This window comes from Lipotes vexillifer, unplaced genomic scaffold (assembly GCF_000442215.2).
Source record: "Lipotes vexillifer unplaced genomic scaffold, Lipotes_vexillifer_v1.1 scaffold271, whole genome shotgun sequence".
NCBI lineage: Eukaryota > Metazoa > Chordata > Mammalia > Artiodactyla > Lipotidae > Lipotes > Lipotes vexillifer.
In genome coordinates this window covers 2,484,372-2,490,371 of record NW_006780882.1, presented here as the reverse complement: position 1 = coordinate 2,490,371, position 6,000 = coordinate 2,484,372, and the positions used below count along the sequence as shown (strand labels likewise).

The window sequence follows — 6,000 nt, the reverse complement described above, 5'->3', positions numbered from 1 at the left end:
CCTTTAAAGAAAATCTAATCATATAAAACCTAGACACAGTAGTATCAACAGAAGAAGATATATTAGTTAATAACTACTCTATATTTCCTCATGCTCTTTTTATTTTTTCTGTCTATGATACTTGACAAAAAACAATCAGGTAGCTGTGGTTGTGTGCACACATTATTAAAGGTTATTTTCCTTTTCCAAGCATGAGGAACTTCAGTAGGAATGAATGACAATAAAAGTCCATGAACTTTCCCAAAGATTCTTCAGAATCAGACACCAGGCATGTATTTTCTCACTTGGGTGGGCATCTTTTTAGATTCACTCCCAATATATTACTCAAATAGAAACATTTCAAACAGAAATGTAAGATGTGTTTCCAATAATATATTCTACTAAATCCAAGATGCTGTTTATTTGAAATATATGGTGGGATAAGAGTCAGAGATAGCAGTATAAAATATTGTTTAGAAACATCAGAAACAATTATGGATATGTGGATATACACAAGTTAGTATAAATAACATATTTCCTAGCTCAGTCCCTGGAGGAGGTTTAGAAGCAATGGTGTTCCAGTAGCAAGGAAAACACCTAGTGCCTAGACCTTGGTTCCTAAAACGATTCTCCAATAAAAGCAACCAGCATCCTTGAAATATTGCTGAGTCTAGGGCATATAATATTAGCATGGACTATCTTGGAGTATCAGAAGTTAAGAAAGGAGTCTGAAAATGTAAGCTTGATAAGCATAGTGATGTAGCATGTCTAAAGTATACAAAGCTAAGTGAAAAGAGCTCACAAAGGCCAAAGCTGGACCGAATTGTGCAACAAAATAGTGTGGAATTAAATTATAACACAAAATACAAAATATCCATGGGTTCACACTGATATACATAAATTACTGAATGAATAAATACACAAACAAGATGGGGAGAATAGGCAAATCTTTCCTACAGAAAAAATTTCAAATAAATTTTATAGTTATTTCCCCCACAAGGAAGTAGACTTCTTACCCTTGAGCATGGACTGCACTTAGTGACTTGCTTCTACAGGGCACAGTATAGAAAGGGAGAGGAAAAGTCACTTTATAGTACAGAATTGAGACAAACACTGTCTCAGTCAGCTGATCAAGATTAGTATCAACAGTAATAAGTTATGCTGGTTGACATGCACCCTTGATATGAAGTGGTGAGAATGAATTTACCTCTGCAGTGTTCCTCCAAAAACCAGTCTAATGAAAAAAAATTAGATCATTCATCCCCCTTCATCTAATTGTGAGAAAAAACATCAGGAAAATTCCAATTGAAGGATATCATGTAAATGTCTGATCACTACTTTTCAAGACGCATGAGGTCATCAAAAACAAGGAAAATCTGAGAAACTATCCCTGTCCAGGAGAGGGTGAGGAGACGTAAAGACTAAATTCAATACATCTGGAACAGAAAAGAACATTAGGAGAAAAACTTCTGAAATCAGAGAAAAGTATCTATATTAGTTTATTTGAGTTCATGTATCACAGTGTATCAAAAGTTGTGACAAATAAACTATTGTATATAAAACACTAACAGTTGGAGAAATTAGATGGGGGTATACAAGAACTCTGACCTGTCTTTGAAGCTTTAAGTAAATGTTCTAAAATATATGTTAGAAAAACATATTTGACATGACAACTCTGTGTATGTTTGTCTTTCCAGCTCTGTTCGACTCTATTTGGGAATATAGTCCATTTGGAACTCAATAGCACTTTCGAGTTTTAAAGGATGCCAGCCTTCTTAAAGGTAGGTGCCATTTAAATATCATCAAGATGTATGCTTTTAACCTCTTAATAAATACTTTAAAATTCAAATTCTTTTAAAAACTTCTTTACTACTTAAAATACTTGTTTCATTAGAAATCAGAATATTCAATTGTTTATATACTTACAGGTGGTTGACATAAAATAACAGAACCATGAAACCTAAGTAACCATTTCTTTTAGCAAGGATTCTGTACATTTAAGCTACTTTATTATATTTTTCTCACACTGTTTCAATTTACATGCAGATTTTTGAGAAGACCTAGTGGCTATGTACTTCCAAAAGAACATAAATTGATTTTCTTCCTTTTATATTCTTTTTTATGACACTTTTCCCACTCCCTCATGATTAGTGGATATTACTTTTGTTAAATTGGGTATGTCTTATTTCAAAGGCAAACCTCAGATGAAGCTCTGACACAAGAACAAAGAGACAATGTCACAAATTCTCTTGTCTTTATTAATATTAATATGACAGAGTCTAGTTCAATTGTTTCTTCAGAAGGCAATTGTAGGCTGATTTTCCTTTGCTGATGAGAAATCTAAACCCTGAGATTTAGACATCTACAGTTAACCTTCTAGAAACAATAATTAAAGCACCACCTTGACACTCCTTGCTTGGTAAATGTAGCATCTATTCTTAGGCTACGGTAAAAACAAGTTTCATTTTCTCAGTTCTCAATCTGTGATCAATTAAGATTAACCATGATATAATAGCTCAGAAAGAAAAGGTTAAAGAGATAAGGCAACTGTGTAATTAAGCTAATGTGGCTTTATGGATCTTGCTGTGATATTTGTTCAAAGTCTCTCTGCATACTCGTATTTAATAAATAGAAAAATTATGCCTTTTCTTTTTGTTTTTAACTTTTATGATATACATTCATTCAAAAATGTTATGCTTTAATCTACCTTTACAACATCAATTAATTTCAATTTGTCAGATCTGAGGACAAATATTAAATTTTTTCAGTATTAAAACTTTGAAATAAAATTATTAACCATTTTATATTTCAAACACTACTGATTCCTAAACCTTGTTGTCATCCATTTATCCTTCAATTTGTTCTCATCAATATTCATATCTACCTTATAGAAAATATCTTACTTTTACTTTGTAAAATCTTTGTATTTTATAGAAAATTTGAATAATTTTCAAATCTCTGATTTTAAGTAATTTTGGAGTGGGGATTTTATTCCAGAACTTATACTAGGATTGATAGGGTAAGAGAGGTTAACACTTCACATTTTATTCCTTTAACCAGCAACAGATCCTTCTTACAAAATCATGATTTCATCAAGCTAAATATTATTTGTGATACAAGAATGAGTAATACAAAATTAATACCATACCATTCTAATTATTAATGCAAGACTTTGCATCTTTTACTTTAAAGCTTAATGAAGCATTAAAACATCCAAAGATCCAGATAAAAGAGAAGCATACTCTTTTTAAATGTCCTTTGGTTCTCTCTGTGCTATAATTGAAGATTAAAAGAAATATATGAGTTTGATAATCATTTTACTTAAGAATAGTTTAGAGATAATAACTTGAGAATGAGTAAATTTAAAGAAATTAGGCTGTTCACTTGTTTTCAATCAGGAGAGAGTTCAAATTAATGCAGAAGACATTTGAAGAGAATGGCTTGAAATTGTTTCACTTTTAACATAAGGGTTTTCATAAATTTCACATGTGAAAATAGACCTGAAAGTAATCTCAGTGGAATGATATAGTAGAACAGACTGAGGGACTTCCCGGTGGTTCAGTGGTTAGGACTCGGCACTTTAACTGCCGTGACCCAGGTTCAATCCCTGGTTAGAGAACTAAGATCCCACAAGCTGCATGGCGTGGCCAGAAAAGGAAAAAAAAAATAGACAGTGATATCCAAGAACATTGACGATATAGGTGTCAAGGCAAACAAATTTAGTATTAAAATATTTGTCTACTGTTAATTTATTGTTGAATACATTAATACCCTGGAGCCAGTTTACAATCCCAGCACCTCCTTCTGTAAATTCTTTTCTGAACAAAGAAAAAGCAGTCTATTTCTCCTTTAACATTTCACAAAATTTACTGTTTATTCTACTCACTTGTTACTTATGTCCATGATTGCCTAATAAGTAATTAGATTATTTTTATAAATTATGTCAAAAGAAAAAAGAAAAGAAATAAATCATGTGTTTTTCATGTGGTCAAACAGCACTCTGACTATTTATAGAATCCTTTTTTGTTTCAATATGAAAAATGCTATGATTGCAGAGAAGTTGGGATGGGATTCCATTCTGCATGTTTTGGTTGAAAGGGAAGGGAAAACACAGGAAAAGGCCGTTTGAGCTGATTTTAAAAAGAAGTACATACAAATATGTAAATAAGAGGGTATAGATGTATAAAAGGCATGAAGATATGTAATATTATTTCATCTATGGTGAATTTTATAACATTTCAGTAGGACAAAGGTGAAGTGCAGTTGCAAAAGGAAAATGTTGGGAATTAACACAGAGACTGACACAGAGGCAAACAAATCAAGGATCTATCTTGAAAAATAAAGTCTTTAGGCCGTGGGTATGAATATCAGGTCCTGACACAGAGAATATCGCCTCTCAGCTGTGACGAGGTGAAACACAATCTGATGGACACAGGGAGCAATAGATCTGCTCAGCTAGGACTGGATTAGAGCATATCTGGTTTTAGTGCTCACAACATCGTGCTGGGTTGACAGTAGGGTTCAAAAATGAACTGCTGAGCCATCTATTTTAGAAAGAAATATACTTTGTAAGGCATTATTAAAAATCATTAAAAAATTTTTTTTGTTAGTGTAGTTTTCCCTTGATGGGTTATTGTTTGGGTTGCAATTAGCACATCTGAAGAAAATAAATGCTGGAATATTTCTATTTTGGGGTAATTGTCAAAGGTTAGTCATTTGAAACATGCCTGTTAGGATTGCACAATGGACTTGTCATTGGGAATTATGATTCATCATCGACACAGAATAATAAGCACAGAAAAGAAAGGAAAATACAGAGCGAGTTGACTATTTCAACTTAGACTCTGCTAGGCTTTTGATTCAGAAGAAAGAATTGTTCCATTTACTCATGATTGTGACATGCTTCCAGGATATTGAAACAGGTTTACTACCAGTGATATCAGTACAAGAAAAAAAAATCTAAAAAAAGATGCCCCAATCTTCCATGGATTCTCCTTCATGTAATTTTCTCTTTATTTGCTCAATATTTAGTTTTAAATATCCACAAGGTGCTCTTAAAATCTTGCTTGCTTGGAGACTCAGGTCACTTACCTGCATCTTTATTCCATAGCACATATTTTAAGCTAATTTTAAAGGTTACCTTCCTTCTGAGAACCTAAAGGTATTTAGGTATTAAAGAACACCTTTATTTAAGGTATTCCTTAAATAAAGAAGAAAGATATAAATAAATGGGAGGGTTTTTTTTTCTAGCTTTAAAGTAGTCCTGTTTATATGTCATGCTGCTTTGATGTTATGTGACAGGTCATAATTCAGGCCATTGTGCTATCATTCAGTTTAGCTTAAAATTCTTCAGTACACAAGCAAGTAAAAATGCACATGGTCTTTGTTCTAATAAAAAAAAAAAAAATCCTGCAGGAGAGATGAAGAGAATGCTTTGTTATGGTCTATGGGACAACAATCCATAATTTACTTTGCAGATGTCTGTAATTTAAGCAGCAGGCAGAACAACCACACAGTTGTAGCTGCTCTGGGGAAAGGATACCAAGAGGCTCATAAATCATGGTGAGGATTAAAAGCAATGAACATTCATCTTCTTAACCTCGTAAAGGCAATATTGGAAAGCCAGGGATTAGAACACAGAGAGCACGCAATCTTGTGCGGGGATAAAATGTGTCAAGAGTTTTTAAGGCTTCTCTCAGTTAGCACTGGCCTGCCATTTGCAAGTCAGCAGAACATAATTTTAAAGTTGATTTTAAAAAGGCCCCTTCTACATCCTAATAAATTGAGTAAGTGATGAGATACATTTCGAGGGTGTATTAAAAGTGGAGTCAACTTATGTGGAAAAGCTAATCATTTTCTCAGGTTGAAACATGTTTCTTCTTTGACAGTATATGGAAGGTAACCTTAAAATATCCAATCCCCAAAGAGCTTCGTGTTTAGCTAAACATGTTTAAATAGTGAAATGTCACGAGAAAATTGTAAATTCAGAATATAGTCAAATGAAGCAGATAAAGACAGCTG

The 6,000-nt window shown here is 33.0% G+C and overlaps 1 protein-coding gene across 1 annotated transcript in view; it reads left to right on the top strand.

Annotated features, from left to right (window-relative positions):
* The first annotated feature begins 1,684 nt into the window (after nt 1–1,684).
* The window catches only part of CDH12 (cadherin 12), a 692,773-nt gene continuing 688,457 nt past the window's right edge, over nt 1,685–6,000 (top strand). Inside the window, exon 1 of the mRNA XM_007454262.1 lies at nt 1,685–1,760. The gene's annotated coding sequence lies outside the window, so the exon portion shown is untranslated. The remainder of the gene's footprint in view (nt 1,761–6,000) is intronic.